This window comes from Cyanistes caeruleus, unplaced genomic scaffold (genome assembly GCF_971803275.1).
Source record: "Cyanistes caeruleus unplaced genomic scaffold, bCyaCae1.hap1.1 HAP1_SCAFFOLD_130, whole genome shotgun sequence".
Taxonomy (NCBI): domain Eukaryota; kingdom Metazoa; phylum Chordata; class Aves; order Passeriformes; family Paridae; genus Cyanistes; species Cyanistes caeruleus.
This window is the reverse complement of record NW_028255927.1, coordinates 406749-419802: the sequence shown is the minus strand read 5'-3', so window position 1 is coordinate 419802 and position 13054 is coordinate 406749.

Genomic DNA, 13054 nt, shown 5'->3' with positions numbered 1-13054 from the left:
CAAAATTCCAAAGACATCTCACAAAATCCCCACAAATTTCCACCAAATCTAAGAAAATTCCCTCAAAATTCTTCAAGTCTGCTCCAGATTCCAAGAAATTCTAGAGAAATCCTCAAAATTCCAGGAAAATGTTACAAAATTCCTTCAATCTTCTCAAAATCCTACCAAACTCCAGCAACATCCCACAAAATCTCCAACAATTTCCACAAAATCTAGGAAAAATCTCTCAAAATTCTTCAAGTCTCCTCAAAATTCCACAAACATCCCACAAACATCCCACAAAATCTCCTCAATATCCCACAAAATTCTAGAGAAATTCCACAAAATTCCAGGAAAAATCCCACAAAATTCCCTGAATCTTCTCAAAACACAACCAAATTCCTGCATCATCCTACAAAATCTCCACAAATGTCCACAAAATTCAAGAAAAATCCCACAAAAATCACTAAATATCCTCAATATCCCACAAAATTCCACAGACATCTCACAAAATCTCCACAAATGTCCCACAAAATCTAAGAAAATTCCCTCAAAATTCTTCAAGTCTCCTCCAAATTCCAAGAAATTCGAGAGAAATCCTCAAAATTCCAGGAAAATGCTACAAAATTCCTTGAATCTTCTCAAAACCTGACCAAACTCCAGCCACATCCCACAAAATGTCCACAAATTGCCACAAAATTCCAGAAAAATACCACAAAATTCTTCAAGTCTCCTCAAAATCCCACAAACATCTCACAAAATCTCCTCAATATCCCACAAAATTCTAGAGAAATTCCAAAAAATCCCAGGAAAAATCCCACAAAATTCCCTCAATCTTCTCCAAACCCAACCAAATTCCTGCACCATCTCACAAAATCTCCAACAATTTCCAGAAAAATCTAAGAAAAATCCCTCAAAATTCTTCAAGTCTCCTCCAAATCGCACAAAATTCTGGAAAAGCCCCACACAATTCTCTAAATCTTCTCAAATTTCTACCAAATTCCTGCAACATCTCACAAAATCTCCATGAATGTCCACAAAATTCAAGAAAAATCCCACTAAAATCACTAAATTTCCTCAATATCCCACAAAATTCCAGAACCATCTCACAAAAATCTCAACAAATTTCCACAAAATTCAAGAGAACTCCCACAAAATTCTTGAAAGCCTCTCAAAATTCCAGAAAAATCCCACACAATTCCCACAATCTTCCCAAAACATTACAAAATACCAGACATCTCAAAAAATCTCCACACATTTCCACAAAATCTATGAAAATTCCCTCAAAATTCTTCAGGTCTCCACCAATTTCCACAAAATTCAAGAAAACTGCCACAAAATTCTTGAAAAGCTCCTCAAAATTCTAAAAAAATCCCACAAAATTCCCTAAACCTTCTCCAAACATTACAAAATTCCACAGACATCTCACAAAATGTCTACAAATTTCCACCAAATCTAAGAAAATTCCCTCAAAATTCTTCAAGTCTCCTCGAAATCCCACAAAATTCAAGAGAAATCCTCAAAATTCCAGGAAAATGTTACAAAATTCCTTCAATCTTCTCAAAACCCTACCAAACTCCAGCCACATCCCACAAAATGTCCACAAATTGCCACAAAATTCAAGAAAAATACCACAAAATTCTTCAAGTCTCCTCAAAATCCCACAAACATCCCACAAAATCCCACAAAATTGCAGAAAAATCTCAAAAATTCCCCAAATATACTCAAAACCCAACCATATTCCTGCAATATCCCACAAAATCTCCACAAATGTCTAGAAAATCTAAAAAAATTCCCCCATAATTCTTCAAGTCTCCTCAAAATCCCACAAACATCCCACAAAATGCCACAAAATCTCCTCAATATCCCACAAAATTCTAGAGAAATTCCACAAAATTCCAGCAACATCCCACAAAATTCCCTGAATCTTCTCAAAACCCAACCAAATTCCTGCAACATCTCACAAAATCTCCACCAATTTCCACAAAATCTAGGAAAAATCCCACAAAATTCTTCAAGTCTCCTCTAAACCCTAGAAAAATCCCACAAAATTCCAGAAACATCCCACAAAATCTCCTCAATATCACAGAAAATTCTAGAGAAATTCCACAAAATTGCAGAAAAATGCCACAAAATTCCCTAAATCTTCTCCAAACATTACAAAATTCCAGAGACGTCTCACAAAATCTCCACCAATTTTCACATTATCAAAGAAAAATCCCACAAAATTCTGGAAAAGCCCCACACAATTCCCTAAATCTTCTGAAAACCTTACCAAATTCCTGTAACATCCCACAAAATGTCCACGAATGTCCATATCATTCAAGAAAAATCCCACAAAATTAACTAAATTTCCTCAATATCCCACAAAATTCCAGAACTATCTCACAAAATCTAAACGAATTTCCACAAAATTCAAGAAAACTCCCACCAAATTCTTGAAAGCCCCTCAAAATTCTGGAAAATCCTCACAAAATTCCCTAAATCTTCTCAAAACATTACAAAATTCCAAAGACATCTCACAAAATCCCCACAAATTTCCACCAAATCTAAGAAAATTCCCTCAAAATTCTTCAAGTCTGCTCCAGATTCCAAGAAATTCTAGAGAAATCCTCAAAATTCCAGGAAAATGTTACAAAATTCCTTCAATCTTCTCAAAATCCTACCAAACTCCAGCAACATCCCACAAAATCTCCAACAATTTCCACAAAATCTAGGAAAAATCTCTCAAAATTCTTCAAGTCTCCTCAAAATTCCACAAACATCCCACAAACATCCCACAAAATCTCCTCAATATCCCACAAAATTCTAGAGAAATTCCACAAAATTCCAGGAAAAATCCCACAAAATTCCCTGAATCTTCTCAAAACACAACCAAATTCCTGCATCATCCTACAAAATCTCCACAAATGTCCACAAAATTCAAGAAAAATCCCACAAAAATCACTAACTTTCCTCAATATCCCACAAAATTCCACAGACATCTCACAAAATCTCCACAAATGTCCCACAAAATCTAAGAAAATTACCTCAAAATTCTTCAAGTCTCCTCCAAATTCCAAGAAATTCAAGAGAAATCCTCAAAATTCCAGGAAAATGCTACAAAATTCCTTGAATCTTCTCAAAACCTGACCAAACTCCAGCCACATCCCACAAAATGTCCACAAATTGCCACAAAATTCAAGAAAAATACCACAAAATTCTTCAAGTCTCCTCAAAATCCCACAAACATCTCACAAAATCTCCTCAATATCCCACAAAATTCTAGAGAAATTCCACAAAATTCCAGGAAAAATCCCACAAAATTCCCTCAATCTTCTCAAAATACAACCAAATTCCTGCACAATCTCACAAAATCTCCAACAATTTCCAGAAAAATCTAAGAAAAATCCCTCAAAATTCAAGTCTCCTCCAAATCGCACAAAATTCTGGAAAAGCCCCACACAATTCTCTAAATCTTCTCAAATTTCTACCAAATTCCTGCAACATCTCACAAAATCTCCACGAATGTCCACAAAATTCAAGAAAAATCCCACTAAAATCACTAAATTTCCTCAATATCCCACAAAATTCCTAAAACCATCTCACAAAAATCTCAACAAATTTCCACAAAATTCAAGAGAACTCCCACAAAATTCTTGAAAGCCTCTCAAAATTCCAGAAAAATCCCACACAATTCCCACAATCTTCCCAAAACATTACAAAATACCAGACATCTCAAAAAATCTCCACACATTTCCACAAAATCTACGGAAATTCCCTCAAAATTCTTCAGGTCTCCACCAATTTCCACAAAATTCAAGAAAACTGCCACAAAATTCTTGAAAAGCTCCTCAAAATTCTAAAAAAATCCCACAAATTTCCCTAAACCTTCTCCAAACATTACAAAATTCCACAGACATCTCACAAAATCCCCACAAATTTCCACCAAATCTAAGAAAATTCCCTCAAAATTCTTCAAGTCTCCTCCAAATCCCACAAAATTCAAGAGAAATCCTCAAAATTCCAGGAAAATGTTACAAAATTCCTTCAATCTTCTCAAAACCCTACCAAACTCCAGCCACATCCCACAAAATGTCCACAAATTGCCACAAAATTCAAGAAAAATCCCTCAAAAATTCTTCAAGTCTCCTCAAAATCCCACAAACATCCCACAAAATCCCACAAAATTGCAGAAAAATCTCAAAAATTCCCCAAATTTACTCAAAACCCAACCATATTCCTGCAATATCCCACAAAATCTCCACAAATGTCTAGAAAATCTAAAAAAATTCCCCCATAATTTTTCAAGTCTCCTCAAAATCCCACAAACATCCCACAAAATGCCACAAAATCTCCTCAATATCCCACAAAATTCTAGAGAAATTCCACAAAATTCCAGCAACATCCCACAAAATTCCCTGAATCTTCTCAAAACCCAACCAAATTCCTGCAACATCTCACAAAATCTCCACCAATTTCCACAAAATCTAGGAAAAATCCCACAAAATTCTTCAAGTCTCCTCCAAACCCTAGAAAAATCCCACAAAATTCCAGAAACATCCCACAAAATCTCCTCAATATCACAGAAAATTCTAGAGAAATTCCACAAAATTGCAGAAAAATACCACAAAATTCCCTCAATCTTCTCCAAACATTACAAAATTCCAGAGACGTCTCACAAAACCTCCACCAATTTTCACATTATCAAAGAAAAATCCCACAAAATTCTGGAAAAGCCCCATACAAATTCCCTAAATCTTCTGAAAACCTTACCAAATTCCTGTAACATCCCACAAAATGTCCACGAATGTCCACAAAATTCAAGAAAAATCCCACAAAATTCATTACATTTCCTCAATATCCCACAAAATTCTATAACCATCTCACAAAATCTCAACAAATTTCCACAAAATTCAAGAAAACTCCCACAAAATTCTTGAAAGCCCCTCAAAATTCTGGAAAATCCTCACAAAATTCCCTAAATCTTCTCAAAACATTGCAAAATTCCAAAGGCATCTCACAAAACCCCCAAAAATTTCCACAAACTCTAGGAAAATTCCCTCAAAATTCTTCAAGTCTCCTCCAAATTCCAAGAAATTCAAGAGAAATCCTCAAAATTCCAGGAAAATGTTACAAAATTCCTTCAATCTTCTCAAAACCCTACAAAACTCCAGCCACATCCCACAAAATGTCCAACAATTTCCACAAAATTTAGGAAAAATCCCTCAAAATTCTTCAAGTCTCCTCAAAATTCCACAAACATCCCACAAACATCCCACAAACATCCCACAAAATCTCCTCAATATCACAAAATATTCTAGAGAATTTTCACAAAATTCCAGGAAAATCCCACAAAATTCCATAAATCTTCTCAAAACACAACCAAATTCCAGAACCATCCCACAAAATCTTCACAAATGTCCACAAAATTCAAGAAAAATCCCTCAAAAGTCACTAAATTTCCTCAATATCCCACAAAATTCCAGAACCATCTCACAAAATCTCCACAAATGTCCCACAAAATCTAAGAAAATTCCCTCAAAATTCTTCAAGTCTCCTCCAAATCTCACAAAATTCAAGAGAAATCCTCAAAATTCCAAGAAAATGCTACAAAATTCCTTGAATCTTCTCAAAACTCGATCAAACTGCAGCCACATCCCAGAAAATGTCTACAAATTGCCACAAAATTCAAGAAAAATCCCACAAAATTCTTCAAGTCTCCTCAAAATCCCACAAACATCTCACAAAATCTCCTCAATATCCCACAAAATTCTAGAGAAATTCCACAAAATTCCAGGAAAAATCCCACAAAATTCCCTCAATCTTCTCAAAACACAACCAAATTCCTGCACCATCTCACAAAATCTCCAACAATTTCCAGAAAAATCTAAGAAAAATCCCTCAAAATTCTTCATGTCTCGTACAAATCCCACAAAAATCCCACAAAATTCCAGAAACATCCCACAAAATCTCCTCAATATCGCAAAAAATTCTGGGAAAGCCCCACAAAATTGCATAAAATGCAACAAACTTCCCTAAATCTTCTGGAAACATTACAAAATTCCAGAGACGTCGCAAAAAAATCTCCACGAACTTCCACATTATCTAGGAAAAATCCCTCAAAATTCTTCAAGTCTCCTCCAAATCCCACAAAATTCTGGAAAAGCCCCACACAATTCCCTAAATCTTCTCAAAATACAACCAAATTCCTGCAACATCCCACAAAATCTACACGAATGTCCACAAAATTCAAGAAAAATCCCTCAAAAAAACCTAAATTTCCTCATTATCTCACAAAATTCCAGGACCATCTCACAAAATCTCCACAAATGTCCACAAAATTTAAGAAAAATCCCACAAAATTTATGATAAGCACCACAAATTTCCAGAGAAATTCCACAAATCCCCTAAATCTTCTCAAAACCCAACCAAATTCCTGAAACAGCCCACAAAATCTCCATCAATTCACAGAAAATCTAAGAAAAATCCCTCAAAATTCTTCAAGTTACCTCAAAATCCCAGAAAATCTCACAAAAATCCCTAACTTTTTTCAAAACCCTACCAAATTCCACCAACATCCTACAAAATGTCCTCAAATATAAAAAAAAATTCATGAAAAATCCCACAAAATTCCCTAAATCTCCTCAAAACCTTAACAAATTCCAGAAACATCCAACAAAATCTACACAAAGGTCCACAAAATTCCAGAAAAATCACACAAAATTCCCTAAATCTCCTCTATTTCCCACAAAATTTCATTAAAATCCCACAAAATTCCCTAAATTGTCTCAAAACTCAAAACATTTAGCAAATGCCCCAATTTCTCATCTCCTATTGAATATTTTTGTTTTGGAGGCAAATTAAAGTGAGATGCATAAACTTTTAAAGATATCAATGCCATTGTTCTTTGCCCTTTTTGAGCAATCTGTCGAGCTGTCCAGTCTGCCTTTCAATTCCCTTCACAAATTTTGGAGTTTCCTGATTGGTGTCCTTTGCAGTGCATAATTGCTACTTGTTCAGGTTTTTGTATTGCTTTTATCAATTGCAGGACTGCATCTTGATGTTTAATGTGTGTACCTTGAGAAGACAGCAGTCTTCTTTCTTTCCACAGCACTCTGTGGACATGCACTACTCCAAAGCACACTCTGAGCCAGTCCAGATGTTTCCCCTTTTCCCTTTACTCAGTTCTAGTGTCTGCTTAAGGCAACCAGTTCTGCCCTCTGGGCAGATGCATTTGCTGATAATGCTTTTGCCTCCACTATTGCACTGACTGTTGTTACCGCATATCCAGCGTATCTGGTCCCGTTCTCCACCAAGCTGCTTCCATCTGTGAATAGCTCTCACTCTGGGTGCTCCAGTGGGATGTCTTTCAGGTCTTCTCTTGCCAAATAGGTGTCCTCTATTACTTCTACACAGTCATGCTCTAATGGGCCTTCTTCAGTTGTGGTACCCAGGAACAGAGCTGCATTCAAGAGGTCAGTTGTCTTTAGTGTGACATCATCCTGCTCAGTCAGGATTACCTGGAATTTCATCATCCTGCTTGGAGATAGACAATGGCCCCTCTTTTGTTCTAAAACAGTGCTCACCATGTGTGGCACAGAGACATCTATGTGTCTACCCATGGTGAGTTTCCTGGCTTCTTGTGGCAGCATCACGCTGGCTGCAACTGCCCGCAGGCATGAAGGCCATCCAGCACTCCCCTTGTCAAGCTGTTTGGAAAAGCAGCCTACTGGCCTTTCCCAGCTTCCCAAACCTTGGCTCAGCACTCCTAGTGCTAGGTGTAGTCTTTCATGCACAAAGAGCTGGAAATCTTTGGACAAGTCTGGCAATCCGAACGCCGGAGCAGTTGTCAATGCCTCCTTCAGTTTGAGGAAGGCCTCCTTCTGTGCTCTGCCCCAGGTAAATGGCTGCGTCTTCTGGGCCTCATCCAGGGCTTTTGCAATTAGTCCATAGTCCATGATCCACAGGCAGCACCACCCTGTCATCCCAAGGAAGATTCACAGCTCATGAACGTTCTGGGGTTCTGGAATAGCACAAATAGCTTGAATACAATTAGTACCCAGCTTACATTGCCCGTGTGAGATTTCACATCCCAGGGAAATCACACTCTGCCAGGCAATTTGTGCCTTTTCTTTAGACTCCTTATATCCTCCCATTCCCAGCTGATTTCAAATTTCAATTGGTACCTTTATGCAGGTTGTTTTCTCTTCTGTAGCTATCAGTACACCATCAATATACTGTAACAGCAGGTATTGTTTTCTCAGTACTTGCCCGTTCTCGGTCCAAATCTCCAGCTCCTTCCCCAGCTGCCTTCCAAATAGGGTTGGACTGTTCTTGTGTCCTTGTGGGAGTCATGTTCAGGTGAGCTGAGTTTTCCTTCCATTTTCTGGATTTTCCCATTCAAAGGCAAACAGTTTCCTACTTTTTTTGTCAAGGGGTGTGCAGAAAAAGGCATCTTTTAAATCAAGTACAGTAAACTATTTATATTTCTCTTTCACGGATGTTAAAAATGTGTAAGGATTAGCTACCACTGGGTAAATATCTTTAGTTCTTCCATTTATCGCTCTCAAATCCTGTACTAGTCTGTACTCACCATTTGGTTTCTTCACTGGAGATATTGGTGCATTAAATTCGGATTCACATTCTTCTAAAATTTGCTACTTCAAAAACTTTTCAATAATCTTTACTATTCCTTGCCGTGCTTCTGCCTTTATAGGATACTGTTTAACCTGGAAGGATTTTTTTTGCTCCTTCTTTTAATTCCACATGTACTGGTTGTGCCAATTTAGATTTTCCTGGTATGTCTGTTTCCCATACTGAGGGAATCACTGCATCCTCTACTTTCCAAGGGATAGCAGGGACTGGTTTTTCTTTTATCATTAAAAATTGTCCTGTCTTTGATTTGCGTATTTTCATTAAAAGTTCTCCGGTCTCAAAAGTTATCACTGCATCAAGTTTTACTAATAAATCTTGTCTTAAAAGTGGAATTGGACACTCAGGCATATATCAAAATTCATGTGTCAAAACTTTGTTTCCAAAACACAAATCCAGGGGTTGCAGGAATGGCCGATTCTCTTCCTTCCCTGTGGCCCCAACTCTTGTTGTTGTTTGGTCCCAAATTTGCCCTTTCAGGTAATTTAATACAGAATATGGAGCTCCCGTATCCACCAGGAATTTTACTTCTTTATCTCCCAATTGTAGAGTTACTAAAGGTTCCTGTACTGACTTTTGTTCCGATTCTAGTCAGCTCCTGTACTCTCCCAGTACCAGAGCCTTGGCAACATCGCCCTGCGGGAACTGATTGCCCTGGTTAAACCGGTTCTTCGCGTTGTTTGGGCATTCTTTTTTCCAATGTCCCTCCTGCTTGCAATATGCACATTGGTTTAACCCTGATCTTGGCAAAACCGATCCCCCTCGTCCTCTGCCGAGTCCGTCCCTCCCCAATCCACGACCACCCCTGCCGCGTCCTGGATTCTCTCTTCCTTGTATCACTGCCAAGAGATTTTGCTGCTGCTTCTTACTAGCTTCCCTTTCCCTGCTATTGTATACCTTCCACGCCACCTCAAGTAATTTATCCAAATTCCTTAATTCCTCTCCTTCTAACTTCCGTCATTTTCTCCTGATACCATCTTGCCACTGCCCAAGGAAAATAAGAGCAAGCTGAACTTTTGCTGGTTCTGTTTCTGTTTGCAGATCTGTACATTTTCTCACGGCTTCTCTGAGCCTTTCCAAAAACACAGTGGGGGATTCTTTCTTTTCCTGCCTTATCTCACACAATTTAGACCAATTCACAGTCTTAGGCACAGCATTCTGAACCCTTATCTGAACCCATTCTTGATATCTCTTCAGCCTCCGAATATCCCTAAATACATTAGGGTCCCACCCTGGATCCTCGGTCGGAAAGTTCTCATCTAAAGTCCCCGTCACCACCCCAGTCCTGAGATCTTCTCTCGCTCTCTCCTTGGCTCCTCTAAGCACCATCTCTTTTTCAACAGAATCCATTAAAGTATCTAATATTACTTGTATATCATCCCAACCCAGATTCTGAGTTTTCATAACCATTTTTACCACCCTTGCCACTTGGTCAGGATTCTCTCTATAAGTTCCAGCTGATTGTTTCCAAATTACCAAATCCGCAGGAGAGAAAGGTACCTTTACAAACACCGGCCCCTCTGCTCCTACTCCTTGTCTCAAGGGGGCAATCACAGTCTGCTTTTGCCTGTCCAAGCCTTTTTCCATTTTATACAGGACTGGGGCAAGCTTGGACCGTGTCCGGTGAGATACCAGTGTTACTATATAATAATGATTTATTATCATTACACCCACTACTGCTATTTTCCCCCCAGCATTTTTCACATTTCCTTGTATTAAAGTTAAATTTTGATCATCTCCTGGGGAAGAAGGATCTGGTGTAGGCGGGAGAGGAGGGTAAAGAGGGAAGGGTGAAGGAGGATTAAGTGGACTAGAATTAGGTGTAATAGGGTTAGGTGGAATAAGATTGGGTGAAGTGGGGGCAGACAAAACAGAGTCAGGTTCTTTTGGTTCTCTTAAAGCCACCTGTAAATCAACATCCATATCGTTCGTTGCCCCAACACAAACTTTCTTTAGTGCCAGGTGTTTTAAACATTTCTATTTTACACAAACCTCACACTTATCATTCGCAAATGCTTTAACCACCATCAATTCACACTCAGCCCGCCATTCTGGCTTATCTCACAGATAGAAAAACAAGTCAACATACGGAACGTTCATCCCATTTTCCCTCTCGCTTACAAAACAACATCAACTATAAAACAGTATTATATTGCAAAGATCCATTCTTCGGCCGCTTTTCTCCACTATCCAGGGCATATCCTGGCCACCATGTATTACAATAATCAATCAACTTAGCCTTATGTAATTCTTCCCCAAAGTGACCTTGTTTCCAATGTGCTAAGAAGCACCCCAAAGGAGAAGTACCTGCTATGAGAGCATTGCTGCCCAAAACCCCTTTAAGCTTCTCCATGTCACAACTACAATACACCACAAATGCCGAACCTGCAACGCTTTCGCAGTCGTCTGACGGACGGCGCCCAGGCAATCCCAACAGGAATTCCTTTAGCCCAACCAAGCGCAGCTTTTGCTGCGTCTTATTGGCAGGCACCCAAACCAAAGTGAAAGCACCTTACCTCTTCTCCTGGGGACGCTGTGAGCAGCACAGACGGTCGCGGCCGATGGGCTCCCCGAGAATCCCTCGGTGCCGGCTGGAGCAGGATCGGGTCGTGAGCTCGCTCAGCAGCACTCACAAGGTCCCATCTGGGTCACCAAAATGTTAGAGTTCAGGAACACACATCATCACACAATGATTATATGAAGGTGCTTTATTGAAGAGCTCTGGGTGTCAGGGGTACACAGACCCAAATCTGACCCGATTTGTTTTTGAGTTGAACATGTTTTATACTCTATCGTTATACAACTTAGATATTAATTATTAAACTTACATTGTTCTATTGTATGCATTGTTTTTACCCTAGCATGGATTTCTCGTGATCCCACCCCAGCCCCCTAACATTGTTCCTCATGTTCTTTAAACAATAATTATATCTAATCACATCTAACAATTCTATCATTTATCATATATTGATTACACAGGTGCAGTTTCACATGATCTTTAGCAAGCACAAGGCCTAACATTTCCCTGGGCCTACTTTTCCCAGGGCTTGCCAAGCCTAAATTCTTTCTGAGTTCCTGAATTTCCTAAGATTTTAAAGCATCTTACGATCACCTCCAGACACAAAGAGTCTTGCCTGAACAGTCAGAGAGCTACATCTATTTTTAACTGTAACTTTTATAAATTTTTCCAGAGCCTGCTGGCTGTGTTCAAGGTTTTCTCCCTATTTCCTCCCTAGTGCACATTCTCCAGAAACTCTGCTTTTACATCCTTTTGCATTCATTAAAGTTACCTGCAATGACGAGTCAATCCAAACCCTGGGAAAACTCGAACTTAAATGTGTACCTAGGCAAAATATTTACCTCCCACATCTGAAGCCATGAGCTGCCAAGTACTGTCCCCACTGTCATACCCTGTCCCCTGGGGCTCTGCTGATGCCATTTCAAAGGGGTTGCCAATGAAAACAAGTTTGAATATTTTGGTAGTTTCCACATTGGCATTCAAATCCTTGACTAGATAAATCATAAGTCAAGATTTCTAGGATTCTTCCATGCCAAAGCTGTCATTCTCACCCTGGATTTTAGAGTGTCTGAGCAGTCAGACAAGGTTTTAGTTTTAGACCCTACAGACAAAGTCCCTGCTGTTCAGCGATCCCATTCCATCAGCATATAGTCCTGATGATTCCTTTAGGCAGGAGCAGCAAAGGCAAGAATGAGCCAAACAAGCTGCTCCTGTGTTCTCATGTCCTGCACAGCAGTAACTGGGAATTCAAGAATGGATTCGGGAGACAGTGGGTGCACAGGGAGCCACCAAGACTTTGGGATGCTGAAATGGACCAGCCTGGTGCCTGTGCCCGGGCTGCACCGCGCTGAGCTCCAACTGGACAATCTAACAATGGTTGAATGGACACACCATGGGCCACTGGAGACTCCTACTCCTAGTTCTGTGAGCTACACTATTCACCTGTCATTCACCAGATGATTTTTTCATCTTTGCTTGAAATCCAGGAGAGGAAAAGGTCAACATGGAAAAGTGTTCTCCCAGTTCTAGTGACAGCTGTGCCTGCACACCACCTGTGCCCATGGAAGTGTGCTTGGAGACTGGATGATGTTGATGCTACTTTGCAACACCAAGTGCTCAGGGATTCTGGGATTGCCCAAGTGGAGAGCAAAACTGAGCTGTGTAAGTCCCTGCTTTTTTTCAGCGCATGCTGCTTCTTCCTTTGTTCCAAGCAAGTCCAGGATTTGGTTTCATGTATCTTTAAGGTGCCTGGACAGAAGAGAGGGAGGGCAGCTGCAGCACAGGCCTCCTGCCCCATCAGACTCTCTCTCTCTATCTCTCTCTCTCTCTCTCTCTCTTTCTCAGGATGGCGCCAATGCCGCTGCCTTGGGACACCTGAGTGTGGAAGGCGAGCTCGGCCTCAAGCACGGCCATCCAAGTCAG